Source organism: Canis lupus, chromosome 35 (genome assembly GCF_011100685.1).
Source record: "Canis lupus familiaris isolate Mischka breed German Shepherd chromosome 35, alternate assembly UU_Cfam_GSD_1.0, whole genome shotgun sequence".
NCBI classification, from domain to species: Eukaryota; Metazoa; Chordata; class Mammalia; order Carnivora; family Canidae; genus Canis; species Canis lupus.
This window is the reverse complement of record NC_049256.1, coordinates 12,244,468-12,259,078: the sequence shown is the minus strand read 5'-3', so window position 1 is coordinate 12,259,078 and position 14,611 is coordinate 12,244,468. Positions and strand designations below refer to the sequence as shown.

At 44.7% G+C, this 14,611-nt stretch overlaps 1 protein-coding gene and 1 long non-coding RNA gene across 3 annotated transcripts in view; one reads left to right on the top strand and one right to left on the bottom strand.

Annotated features, from left to right (window-relative positions):
* The window catches only part of LOC111094048, a 60,231-nt gene extending 49,459 nt beyond the window's left edge, over nucleotides 1–10,772 (bottom strand). For both annotated transcript variants that reach the window (XR_005384327.1, XR_005384328.1), the window contains exons 1-2: nucleotides 10,406–10,772; nucleotides 10,145–10,221 (exon numbers count right to left, since the gene is read on the bottom strand). This is a non-coding gene — a long non-coding RNA (uncharacterized LOC111094048). The remainder of the gene's footprint in view (nucleotides 1–10,144; nucleotides 10,222–10,405) is intronic.
* NEDD9 (neural precursor cell expressed, developmentally down-regulated 9) overlaps nucleotides 1–14,611 on the top strand; it is a 185,987-nt gene that overhangs the window by 82,024 nt on the left and 89,352 nt on the right. The gene's annotated exons all lie outside the window — the stretch shown is intronic.

The window sequence follows — 14,611 nt, the reverse complement described above, 5'->3', positions numbered from 1 at the left end:
TCCTTCAAGCTTGCTGACACAAGTTGAGCAATTAGAGCAATTAGAGACCCATTTCTTCACTTGATAACTTTGTTCCCTACAAAGCTGGAAATTAGTTTTGAAGAAAAAATAATCATGGTCTTATTCATGTATGTAGGTGACAATATGAAGTAATAGAAAGAGCCCTGGACCAGAAGACTCAAAGTTTGTGTTCTAATCCTAGCGGCCCTTCTTCCTCCTCTGTAACCTAAGATTCTACTTCAGCTCCCTGCTATATTGTAAGGGGATGGTGGCATTTGAACCATTCATTCACCCAGCAAATCTTGCCACTGCCAGGTGTTGTTTTTAGCATAGAAGACAAAGCAGTGAGCAAAACAAAATCCCTGCTCCCATAGAGTTCATATGCAAGTCAGAGACACAGATAATAAGCAGTAAACACATATGTAATCGATCGTCAAGGAGTGGTGAATTGAAAGAATCAAAATACAGCAGAGTAAAGAGACAAGAATGAAAAGGAATGCTAGTTTAAGTAGCGGTAAAGGAAGTTCTTTCCGAAGCAATGGACAGTTCAGTAGAAGCCTAAAGAAAGTGAGTGATGTGACATGATGCTAACTGGCAGCAGAACATTCCAGAATGGGGAGTGGTAAGTGTGAAGGTCATTTTCCTTGGCACATTTGAGGAAAATAAAGAAGCCCATATGGTAGCAGTAAAGAGTTAGCTGGAAAGCAGTCTAGGAGCCAAAACATATGGGGCATCGGAGGCCAGCATAATGACTTTGGAGTGTGTGTGTTCTAAGTGACACGGGAAACCACTGCAGGGTTTTGAGTAGGGGATTCACAAGGTCTCACTTATTTTAGAACGCTCACTTAGGCTGATGTGCTCAGGACAGACTGTTGAATGGCCAGAGGGGAAGCAGGAATAGCCAAAAAGAGTTGCTGCTCCCCTAAGGAGAGAGATATTCATGGCTGAGACTAAAGTGGGTGAGGTGAAAGATGTAAGAAACAAATGTTTGGAACATAATATTAAACAGTTAGATACAGGGTAAGAGTTTCATGCCACAGAATAAAAAAAGAGTAAAGGCTAACTCCAATATTTTGGCCTGTACAAGAAGAGGATGCCATTACCTGAGATACAGAAGCCTTGAGAAGATGGTTTCGAGGGGGGAAACCCAACAGCTTGTTTGGGATATGTTAAGGTGAGGTTGTCCATTAGCTGTGCCAGTGAGAGGTGGAGTAAGCAGTTGTGTACACAGGGCTGGACAGTCAGGGCTAAAGAAAACATATTTGGAGTCATGAGTGTCTGCATGGTAATGGAATTTATGGCACCAGGTAAGGTCACCTGGGTGGGGACTCTTGCTAGAAAAGAGAAGAATTGGACCAAGAAAAGGAGGATCCAAACAAAAGATTCCAATTTATTAGCGAATTAAATGAGATGAGCACCTAGAACAGTGTGTTGGGGTCCTTTCGGCTGCAGGCCAAGTACCAGAAACCTCAAGTAAAATTAACTTGAACAGTAAGAACATTTATTGTGTAACATAATTCTGGAAGAAGAGTAGTTTTGAATTTGGTTAGTTCATTGGCTGAAAGATGTCATCAAGGACCTAGACTCCTTCATCTTTGGACTCTGCTATTCTCATAACAACAAGATAGCTGCTGCAGCTCCGGATGTCACACCCTCTCACAGTGTCCAGAGGTGGGATAAAGGGAACAACATTTATCATCTTTTTGTAAGAAGAAACTTTACCAGTAGCCTCCTTGCAGAATTCCTTTTTCAACTAAACCAGAATGGGCCACAAACCCATGCCTAAACTAATCTTAGCAGGGAGGTATACACCTGTGCCTGCCATAGCATCACAGAATTTTGCAGGGGGCGGGGGGAAGAAACCTTGAAAGACCATGTATTCTCAATATCAAATCCTCATGACTTTGTGCATTACAGAAGGTTCCAGTGAGAAATACAGGACCTATTCGAATTATTCCAATGTAATAGGAACCCAGAGGATTTGATGCCAGCACCAGCTAGGAGTGAGGGCAGAACATGGCAAAACCACTACCATGGGTAGTAAGCAGTCCAGGCTGGTGTGAAAGAGGCCTCCCTCACCACACCCAACAGGAGCTGAGATCTTTCAGCCAGCCAGCCCACGGCGACTTTGCGGGATGAGGGATGTTAGCCAACAGATGCTCTGACCTCCCCTCCTTTCTCCCTCCAACTAGAAAATAGAGATGAGACTCAGGCACAAAGCAGAAAAGAGTGGAGAAGGGTCTGGAAGAACAAATAGAAGCTATCTTAACTGCCCCATGGGGAAGCTCAGCTACTCCAAGGCCACTCATTTCATCTTGGGACAACTGACTTCTGGAAAGATCTCAGTCAACCCAGGGGAGATCTATACAGAACAGACCTAATTCCTCATTCTCATGACAACAGCTCACACACCTCACAACCAGGTATTAGGGCAAAAGTCCTTAAAATGAGTTCAGTCCTTGACCCCAGTGTCCACTGGAAATGGAGGGTTAGTGTCTCCATGTATCTTTTCCTCAGCACAGTGGTTCTCAACCAGGGGGAGTTTTGCCCATCGGGAGACATCGGCGAGGTCTGGAGATATGTCTCATTATCACAACTTCGGGGAGGAGGTGCTCCTGGTATCCAGTGGGTGGAGGCAGGGATGCTACTGAACATCCCACAGGGCACAGGGCAGCACCCACCACAAAGAATGGTGTGGCTCCACATGTTAGTAATGCCACAGATGGGAAACTCAGCAAGTGCAAGACCCTCCTCAGGAGCCACGGCCCAAAGTTCCCCCAAGTACCTTGGGTTGAAATCTCTGGCTTCAGGGTGAGCTAATCAAAAACAGCACCAGGGCTCTTTGAGGGCAGGGAGGGAAGGAGTTAGTGGGAGCAGAGTTGCAGGGGGGAGGTGGGTGGAGAGAAGAGAGGCTCTGTGCTCGCAGGGGAACGGCTCTTGTTGATCTCCCCTCAGTCTAATGGCTAACGTGGGGGGGAGCAGAGTGCCCTCGAGCCACGGTGGACTCACGCCAGCTGCAGGGCTGCGTGCGAGCCATATCACACCCCAACACCCGCTCTTCTCAGGCAAGCATGTAAACAAGAGGGCCAGCCACAAGAACATAAGAAAGAAATAAAAGTTGTTTGGTCTGCCGTCAGGAACAGATTGTTGGAATATTCTAACCCCAGTCCAAAAGGAACAACCAACAATAACAATTAGGAGACCACGTCCGACGTTTAAATAGACGAAGCCTGCATTTTCCTTGCAATGGAAAGGACCTTCCCTGCAATGCCAGGACCATTTCCAAGGGCACCAGCCGCTGGCCCTGCCCTGTGCTCTTACCATGGGCCCATGAGGCCTCCTCTCTGTGCAAACACCCACCATAGGACCGAAACATGTACAAATGTCAACTGTAACCACGAATCTGGAGCAGGTGAACCTGGCCTTCTGCTGAAGATCAGCAGGTAGGAGTAGTTTGATAGACATTTGCTCTCATCCCTCCGTTCATCTTTCACTTGCCATTTATAGATGAATTGAAAATATTGTATTTTAAGTGAGTCTTCCAGATAACTGAAGTTACCCTATATAAGAATAGCCCAACTGATGGAATATTCGGGGGCAAAAAAGCTTTCTAAACGGTATGCTGATTATTCTTTCTTTGCTTCAATAAACAAAGTATACTGACACTAATTCTACCTATTAAAGTGACTCAGGACAATTGCTATAATGTAATAAGAAGAAAATAAGATGTCCTCAGACCTTGGGTCTCTTTGTGCGGGCATTAAATGAACCCAGATCATGCTCTTTTTCCCTTGGGTTCTCACGCAAACTCCCATAGCTTCTCTTTATCCTCCCTTTGTGTGGCTGTCAGCTGTTACTCTTTAGTATAGCACCAGGCCTGTTCACCCATAATCTTTGCCTTCTAGCAACTGCTGGTGAGTGCTAACACAGTGGTCCTCAATTTTTTTGCAGCATACTGAAACCTCCTGGGAGGTTAAAAAATTATCTATGTCTAGGTCTCATCTCCAAAGTTGTGATTTCATTAGCTAGTCTGGGGTCTGGCATGGGCACAGGGATAGTTTAAAACTCTCCCAGGCGAGTCTGTTGTGCAAAACCAAAGCTGAGAAACCCTGGAATAGGAATATTCTTTCCTATTAGAATTAGGCATAAAATATGAGTTATGACCTGAGAGATTTCCCTATGAATAAGCTTTAGTATATGAACCTTTCAGGCATGTAATTTGGGACTCTTCGGCTCTCATGTTCTCATTCTTAGCTGTGCTCCAATGAAGTGATTTAAGGAGGGAGAATGGCAGGATGTATCGGTGGTTAGTACCCAGCATCTAGCACTCAACTGCAAAGGATCACACCTTGACTCTGCCATTTACTGTGTGACCGTGGGCAAGTGGCTTAATCTTCTGTGACTTGACTTGATCAATAAAGTGTTGGAAGGATTAAATGGGTTAGTGCACAAAGAGGACAGAGACTAGTGCCTGGCACTAGAGCCTGACACAACGCCAGAGACTGGCAATGGTAGGAAGCTATCACCAGCCCAGGCTGGAAGAGGCAGGGGAAGTAACAGGTAGTGTTACCAGAATCTGGTGAAAGCCAGGGCTGTGGTAGAGACACAGAGCCAAAGATGAACCAAAGAAGCAGGGAGCGAACAGGGAAGAAATACCCCAACCTCTCTCTACTTCCAACCTCTGATCTCCTGTCGCTGCTTTCCATCAGCTGAGCCCTCAGGAGAAGCCAGGGACTGGCAGGAGAGCAGCCCTCTGGGGCAGGGTCAACACCCCAGGACACAGAGCGAAGTAGAAAAGGAAGGACAATGGATTGGAGTAGGCAGGAGAATAATCAGCACAGTTAGCTGTTACTATTGTATGCGGGGCGCCTGGGGGGCTCGGGTGGTTAGGCATGTGCCTTCCACTCAGATCATGATTTTAGGATCCTGGATGGAGCCCCGCTGCAGGCTCCCTGCTTAGTGGGGAGTCTGCTTCTCCTTCTCCCTCCGCCCCTTCCCCAGCTTTCTCTCTCTCCCTCAAATAAATCAATAAATAAAATCTTTTTTTAAAAAAAGCTAAGTATTGTATGAGTTGGGAAATCAGCAGAGAGAGTCCTTGCTGTCTAGAGCATCAGCTATAGAATCTGGAGAATTGCCCCTTATGCCTCACTCATCCTGAAAAAAAAAAGGTACTCTCATCACAGGCCGCCCCAAACCAAGGGTGGTTCAACGTGGCTCTGGGCAAAAATCCAATTAGAACAAATGTCCTGAGCTCATTGGGGATTTCAGGGCTTGGAGAGCCCCTCATCCTACAGACTGGCCAGCACTCCCCTCTGAACCTTTACCTCACTTGCTCTCCTCAGCTTCCTTCCCACCCCAGCCTGAGTGTATCAGACACAGCTCCGAGTTCACTTCCTCTGCTCCCTGAAACATTCCTGAGCCTGATTTGCAGCTGGCTTTGGAATTTCTCCCTCCACCCCTTCCCTGCCCCCAAACACCTCCTCTTTCCTCTCACTCATGAATGTTGACCTTTTGTCCATAAAGACTTCAGTCTTCTAACCTCCCACTACCTCCTCAAGTGGCCACTCTCGGCTGTGTTTGCATTTGCCCTACAAAACTGTCCTTGGAGTCTCACTACCTGTCAAGTGCTGAGTGATGTAAGTGGAAGCAGAAGCCCCTATCTTCCAGCAATTTCCATTCTAAGTGTAAGGGGTAAGAGGCACTGCTCCAGGTGACCCGTGGCTTTCCCTGCAGACATCTATACCGTGTGACATTTTCCTCTCTGTGTTTTGTCATGGCACCATATTGCAAATGAAACTGATGAACTTGGGGCACCTGGGTGGCTCAGTTGGTTGAGCGTCTGCCTTAGGCTCAGGTCATGATCCCAGGGGCGTGGCATGGAGCCCTGCTTCGGGCACCCTGCTCAGCGGGGAGTCTGTTTCTCCCTCTCCCTCTGCCTGCTGTTCCCCCTGCATTTGCTCTCTCTTTTTCTCTGTGTCAAATAAATAAATAAAATATTTTTAAAAATGATTAGCTTTTAGATTCATGCCCGGATGCCTTGGCAACTTTTTCATACTGTACTGATACACTGGGAGCCCTGCTGTGACCCTATCTTCATTCACATCAAGATTTTTCCAGATCCTATGACTAAATGTTCCTTTGCCAGAGCTAATTGAACTATTCATCCTTATTACTCCATCACGTGCATTCCAAATTCCTTTGGATTCAAACTTTCCATCACATACACGTTGTATGCTACCATAACAGCTATCCTCCTTCACAAGCCTGGCAGATGCTACTATAGGACTCTCCTGAGGAAAGAGAGAAGAGACCCTTCCTGCACCCCTCTCAGGACTCAGGAGCCCTTAAGCAAAAGCATCATAATGAGGTTCCAGGGCCCCCAGAAAGAGCTTGAAGAGATTGAAGTTAAGAAGCGGGGATCCCTGGGTGGCGCAGCAGTTTGGAGCCTGCCTTTGGCCCAGGGCGCGATCCTGGCGACCCGGGATCGAATCCCACATCGGGCTCCCGGTGCATGGAACCTGCTTCTCCCTCTGCCTGTGTCTCTGCCTCTCTCTCTCTCTCTCTCTCTCTCTGTGACTATCATAAATAAATAATAAAAAAAAATTAAGAAGCGATACCTGTTCGGGTCTGAGTTGACAAGATTTGAACCACTGACTTGGGTTCAGATCAGGCAAAAGAAGCCACAGAAATACTAGCACTCTCTGAACACACAGGTCTTAGGGATTTAATACATCCCTGCCCTCAAGGAGCTTACACTTTATTTTTTTTAATTTATTTTTGTTAAGGTCTGTACTTTCTTTTTTCTTTTATTTATTTTTTTTTATATAATGGACACACAATGGTATGTAAGTTTCAGGTATACAACTTAGTGATTTGATAAGTTTAGACCTGCTGCTGTGTTCACCACAAGTGTGGCTACTATCTGTCCCATTACATCACTGAGGGGCGCTGGGGGACTCAGTCAGTTGAAGGTCTGCCTTCAGCTTGGGTCAAGATCCAAGGGTCCTGGGATGCAGGCCTGTGTTGTGCCAAGCAGGGAGGCTGACTTTCCCTCTCCCTTTTCTCCTCCCTGCTGCTCATGCTCTTTCTCTCTGTCAGATAAAATCTAAAAGCTAAAAAAAAAAACAAAACAAAACAAACAAAAAAAAGTGAAATCAATAAAATCTTTAAAACAAAAAACAATATCATTGACTGTATTCCTTACCAAGAAGCTTGCATTTTAGATAAGGAGGGAGGATGTAGTTTGTGCATGCATGTGCAAATGCACCCTCCTATCCTTAATGATGCAGGCTAACAGAGGATGAATGTCAATTAAGTAGTACATAAATAATAATAATTGAGATGCATTTTAAAAATCTGTAATGCAGGCATTTCCCTTAATCAAGATTCATTATCTACCCAGGTAATTTCCATTTCAATTGGTATTGGTGGGATTTTTACAATATTTCTTAATCTGCCTCTATTTCCATATGCATAAATTTGGCGGCTGAAAAATTTCTCCCACTTCCACATCCAATGTACTGTCTGACATTTTGAATTCATGACACATCCACAAATTCACTAATGATTTATCCATCCATATCTAAAGACATGTCTTGAGATGATGTTTTCAGATTTAAATACTTTTAAAGTAGAAATTATCTAAAAATAACACCCTCCTTGAGGAGGTTGAAGTGTATGGTTTACATCTTCAGTTCTCACTTTCTTCAGGATGGGCACTATACCAAAGCCAATGCCTCCAAGAACACCCCCTACCCTCCCGCCCCAACCTGAAACATACATTTGTCCACGTGTGTCACTAACAAAGCAAAGGCAAAGTCCAAGACTGAGTAATGAGTGATTTTGAAGAACGTCTCAGCTTTTGGCTCACAGTGGTAGACGTTATTACAAATAAATCATTAGTCTGTCACACTGACACTTGCTCTGTTTGCTTTGATGCTCCATCCATATCTCTATCATAGCACTTCTCAAAGAGGCTGTGCTTGCTTGCTGCCTCCGCACACGGAGGCCTCATCTCACTAGACTGTGCACTCCTGGAAAACAGACAGCGGGTCTTATTTAGCTTGGCATTTCCAACACAAAGCATAGTGATTTGTGGGCAGCAAGCCAAGGAAAATGGGGATGGATGACTTGATTAAATAACTGATTAACAGAAAGTGAGAAATCATAAGCATTAATACTCCCGGAGAGCAGGAATGGGCCAACGAGTCATAGGAAGCATTGTCTATGGGGTCAATCACCTTCTCTGGCAAAAATCACACCCCAGAGTGTAGCCCCATTTGCATCGAAGGTCAATGACTGAGCTGGTGATTGGGGTGTCCTTTCATGGTCTGGGGAAGGATCTTAGGGGCAAGGCCTTCATCACCATTTGGAACAACATGGCACAGACTCTCCCAGATGATAGGGCAGCCTAGACTAGGACCAGCTTGCTTAGCCCCTATATCAGGTCCCTTCTTATTAAAATCCTTTATCATTACTCCCATAAAACTGGAAGACCAGGTTACGTGCAAACGAGGGTACATTAAAAAATTTCCTAACAAATAGTTACTCTAATCCTAACCTACTTCTCAGGTTTGACGTAGAAAGACATGAAGAATTTAGTCTCAAAAGGACATTTGGATTTTGCTTGGAACCATTTTAAGAAAATTATCAAAGGCAGCAAGTCCTGTAGTATTTTGTGATTTAATTGAAGGCTGTGGCTAAATCCCATCATTAGAAAGGGAGAAAAGCACATTTGGATATTGAAGTGTCACCAATGTTGCCAGCCTCCTCTCTTGGTTCAACCTGGCAAAATGCTAATGAAGAAGGAACCCATCCAGCATGAGCAGTCAGAGCACTTCAGCATCCCTGCCCCGCACACAGCACTTCCCCCTAATCAGACATCGGGATCACACATCCACGAAGACCAAGTTGTCTAGATAGACAGCAATATTCCGGGGAACAACCCCGTATAGAACTCTGTGCTAAGAACTACTCACAGGTGTTCAATAGGTCATGGGGTGTGATTCTCCTCCAGTAGTATGAACAATGCCTAGAGTCATTTGAGCCTTGACAACATTTACTCAAAACTTCAAATAAATGAAATCATACTGAGTCACTGGTAGGCGGACTCTGCCAGCAGGACAAGGGTAGAGCACTCTGGGTGACACCAGTTGGCGACTATGTTAAAAGCAGCCCAAGTAAACAGATACAGATAAGCAAGCACGGCCATGGGGTATTCACTCCATGGCTTTGGTGGCACTGTGTGACACATGTCACAATTCAGGTTGCCCTTGCTCCAAGCAAATTGAACCTTTAGTATACTTGTTTTAGAGAAACTAAAGAGGGATTATTCATTTGTAAACTCTTTTTTTTCATGTACCTGGTCTTAAAGAGACCTCCTGTACTAAGTTATAATAATTTTTTTTTAATTTCAATGAAAATACACATTTTCAAGAACATACCTATCATAAAGCACACTCATAAGATAGGTAATCGATGGCTATGCAATTTACAATATCATAATCTTGGACACTCCTTACAATAAAACTTCACCTTGTCTGTCTCGAAGAAAACTGCTTCTATGACTGAGTGAAATGAGACAACAATTGAACAAAAGGGATGTCTTTTCTTTATACCACAACACAAAGCCAACAGTCCCTCTGATGATCGGTTACTAACAAAGACTAGAAAACAAGGCATACTGTGTGGCAGCTCTATTCATTCACCAGGCCCCAGTGCTGTGGGAGTCAGCGTTTTGGCATGAACAGGCCAATGGTTTCAGGGTCAAGGAAAAAGCAATTAATCAAACCAAGGGGAAGAGGAATGAAAATCAAGCAGACAGTTACAAAGACCAGATAAGAACAACAATCCAATATCTGTATGGATAAACAAGGCTTCCCTTTGCACACTGCAGAGTGTGCAATCAAGTGTGAATCGGGGAAAGCCAGAAATGGTGCTCTCAACCGCAGTTCCCGCAGGCATGGTCTTTTCCCTCCCTAACTTGGAGACCCCCCCTCTGCAGCCTCATTTCTTGGGCTCTGCCCCTGAGTCGCCCACCTCCAGGGTCTGTGGAGGCCAAGGCCAGTGCAAGGATCAGAGTAACCTGGGGAGACAGAGGAATGAGGAAACACACTTTCTGCCATTGGTGAAAAATGGGACTTACCCAGTCAACCATCTTGAAAGTAAATTCCTCGGGCGATGATGTTCTCCTCCTCTCTGTCCTGTGCTCACACCTCGTACCTTAATTTGAAACATTGCAATGAAAGACGGAGTAAAAGGCAAATCTAGATCAATTTGCATTCAATTGTGCACTTAGCAAAAAAATATGAAAAATAGGAGATGATCATTTTGTTTTAAATTTCAAAAGCAATCAAATGTTCTGTCAAGTGCTGCGTGTTGCTAGGACCCCTTATACCAGCCTCACCTTCCTTCTGCTGGGCTTTGGTAGAAGTGAAGAGTCACAGCTTATGACCAGTGAAGAAAGACTTGAGGGTGGACAGAGTGACTAGATCTGGCTTGTGTCATGCACAAAATGAGCAATCCGTGAATGGTGGAGATCCTTTGTCTTCAGCTCCCAGAGAGAAGGGTAAACTGAGTCCTGGGCTCAGGGCCAGTGGAAGGAAACAGAGGCAGACAGTCTCCTGATCTGGCGTGCCTGTTTTCACCGGACCGTCCTTTGATATGACAGCTGCCTTCTGTGGTGGGGCCACCTAAGAAGCACAGGGGGAAATATCTCAATCTGAGAACCAGACCCAGACGGAAATATGCTTTCAGGGAAGGGATGTGTCTTGCTGCTCATTGTGGTTTTACAATACACGAGCCTAGTTTATATAGCAGCAGCAAAAATGTGGCTCTGTATAATATTGTCATACTTAAGCTATGTGCATGTTTATCATTCCCTTACCAACAAACAGCTGGAGAAAATGGCTAAATGGGATGGGAGGAGGGAAGGGAGATGGAGGGGGAATCAAAACACCAGAATGGACAGCCTACAACCTCCTTGATAATGAAGCTCTAGGTACAGTCATATGTCATTGGTTCAAAGTGTCATGACGCCTCCTTTTTTCTTCCAAACACAGAAATAAGGGTGGACATAAACCAGCACTGTGAAAACAAAGCAGATGAAGCTCAAGACTGTCTTTACCTTGATTTCTTGAAGTTCTGTTTTTGGCCTCTCTCCACATGGGGTCTTTGTTTTCTCTTTGCAGGTGCAAACTTGTAACTGCTTAGATTGCATCTACTGACTCTTCTCTTGGGGGGACTTGCCCCCCAAGAAGTGCAAGAGCTCAGATCGCACCTGCTAACTATTAAGATCCAGATCCAGCTTTGCTACCAAATCCCTCTGCAACCTGGGACAGGCCCACACTGCCTGAGCAGGTCTTTCTGCCCTGCCAAAGGCTGCTAAAGCAGGCAAAAGGGTTCAGTGGAGGTTTTGGGACTCTGAAAATTATGTCAAGCAAGAGCACTAGTCCATTGCTGTTTCTCAATAACTTATCTTTGCTCCTACCACCACCCCCTCGGCTGGGGATGATGTTTCCTCCCCGCTACCTACACACACCCCCTTCCCCTCTCTTCCTTAAGTCTTTTTTCTACAACACTCAGCTAAGGTATTGCCTCCTCCAAGAACCCTTCCCTGAAATCCTCAAGCAATCCTCTCTTACTGACTTCCCTCTTTGGATTCCTCAGTATCTCTTCCAGTTTGCCTGTTCAACTAAACCGAAAACCCTTTGGAAGCAGGAGCAATGTTTTTTCCAACTTTGTATCTCCCAAACTAGTCACCATGGTAGGTGCTCAGCTAATGAAGAGACAAATAACATTCATATACATCCGTAGCCACTTCACTAAACTGATGATACCTGCAAGATCAAGGTTTAAATTCCTATGTTAGTCCAAGAGCTGACCATTGGACACTGGGCCCAATCCAGGTGTCTTACAAAATACATACAACACCCAAGAGGGAAAAGAGCAATAGAAGGATCACTGTAACCTCGGTTTACTATTGGAAAGTCTATGTGTTTGGTCACACTCATAGTGTGTCAGTAGCAACCCTTTTGGATGAATGGTAAGATACCTGTTCATGTCATATATATGGTATATACTGGTATAAATATTATATGCTATTATAAAGCTTCCATACTGCACTAAATTCCACTGGATCCCCTAAATTGAGAGCACCAAAGACCACACAGGCCTCAGGTTATACTCCTCTACTTCTAGGAGTCTGGCAGTAAGTCCTGGTATTACTCAGGAATATTTGGGGGGGGGGGGAAGGGTCTCCAAATCTGTTTATTTCACTACCTGAGTTTAACCAGAATATTCAGTAGAGAAACACTACCTTTTTGGTTAAGAGGGACAACAGGATACAGAGATGCTGAGAGGGCCCGAGGCATTCTAGGTTATTCACAGTTAGCAGACACCAGTCTCTATCTACCTCCCACAAAACGAATCCTGAGGCTAACCGCAGGAAGGGTGAACCAACCCTTCTCCACCACCTTGTTAGTCAGATTACTTAACCTCGTTGAGTCTTGAGGACCCTTTGAGCTCATGAATGCAGACGTGACACTGTTGCTATTCAGGATAAAGTTAAGTGCCCAAGGGTTTCCTGGCTTCGCCTCTGCGTCTCTGAAGACTCAACTGTGGTCAAGAGTGTTCCACAGTTGTCCTAAGGGTGTCTGCTGTTTATTTTGGGTAGGTAAGTGCTGCCTTCATTCCTGGAAGCATAGGAAATGCTGGGGCTGCTGGGGATCACCTGGAACTCTTTAAATTAGAACAGTGTGAAGATATGTTGGAAGCCCTGGCACATTAAAGTGGGGGAGGAGGAGAAGCACCATAGTCTGCTCTGGATCTGGTGATAGAGGAATTAGAGCTCCCCGAAAGAGCAGTTAATAATCACTTTCCGTGTTGTAACCTAAGAGTAATGAACGTTGTAGCTTTGCTTGTTAATTGAAGTAGACAGAAGGCTAGAAAAGCCTCATGGTACGCCCCTGACATCAGGGGAGTATTTCCTCTTTGCTTATCAATAAGGGAGTGTCCGTTCATATCGTTATGGCTTATCCTAGGTTTAAAGCAGAGAAGTAGACAATATTCCTAGGAAAATCCTTGGGGATTAAATCTCCAGTCATTTATTGTGAACATGATTTCAGTGCTACATCTGGCACAAACCAATTAATGAGTGATCCATTTTGCCATCAAAATCTGAATATATCGCTGGGAATAAAAACAGACCAGAACAGGGGTACCCGAGTGGCTCAGTCGGCCTTGGCTGGGGTCATGATCCCAGGGTCCTGGGATGGAGCCTCATATCTTATTGGGCTCCCTGCTCAGTGGGGAGTCTGCTTCTCCCTCTCCCTCTGCCCCTCTTCCCACCTCTCTTTGTGCTCTTTCTCAAATAAATAAATAAAATCTTTTTTTAAAAAAGTACAATGGACTAGAATAAGCAATCATATGTGTGTATTTCTCTCCCTGTACTCAGGCTCTTACAGGAAGCTCTGGCATAACCAGGAGCCAATTTATTGGTTCATCTTGAGAAACTGTTGTCATAAGAAACAGAACGCTGGCCTTTCACAACATCCCTACCTGAAAATTTACAGGGAAAAGCCAAGAATTAACAGGAAGTGGGCTTGATGTTCCGGGAATCAGAACAAGAGGCTTAAATCAATAGAACATTGACAGAGTCAAAATAGCCCAGGACATCCATCTGATAACAGGAATAATTTTACCAACAATGGCGAAAAGAGTCTAATGACTATAGTCTTCTCATCAGCTGTTCCTGTTATGAATTTCTTTGTAATTGAAAAGTCCCAGCATCCCCAGCTGTTTGCCTCTTCCCCTAGACAGTGGGCCCATCCATGGGATCATGCTCCTGATTGCCCTTCTACTTCTCTAAGACGAATCAACCTCCTTCATGGGGCCCTCTGAACTATTCTCTTCCAGATACCTTTGCTTTAGATTCCTTCACCCACGTACCCTAGTCTGAAAAGGGGGTGCCCCAAACAACAGATAAGCCACAGAGAAGGAAAAAACACATAGTAAATTAGTAAACTGACATATTGGTTTATGTCTTGAGTATGGGGGATCTGTTGAAAGATGCCCTAGATTCATTGGAAAATTGGAAAAAAAAAATGGTTTCTACCTAAGAGATAAATTATAAGATCAATATATAGAATATGGAATACTTGAAAGTATTCTTAGTTCTGTGTTCACCAGAGACCCACCAGAATATCTCAAAGATGCCATGTGAAATTGTCTTTTCCCTCCAGCTGCCAGGCGAGGAGCTGGAACAGGACTGAAGGGTGACTGCCTAGCCTGAGGGCAGGGGCAGCTGCTGGTACAAACTCCAGGGCTGATGGGGAGAATGGCAGGATTGTCCTACTTCCTCTCCCATTTCCCTATACCCTGATATAAAATCAGAGAGCAGGAAGGCCCAGGTGTGAAAATGATTCATAAACAGTAGAGTGGTCTCCAAATGCAACGTAATTAGTGATAGCTGAAGTCTTCATTAGTGATCGTTTAAAAGACCTAAGGTTCCAAATAGTACAAGTGCTTTAGATCTTTATTTATTTATTTTTAAAGACTTTATTTATTTATTTATTCATGGGGGTGGGGGGCAGAGACACACGCAGAGGGAGAA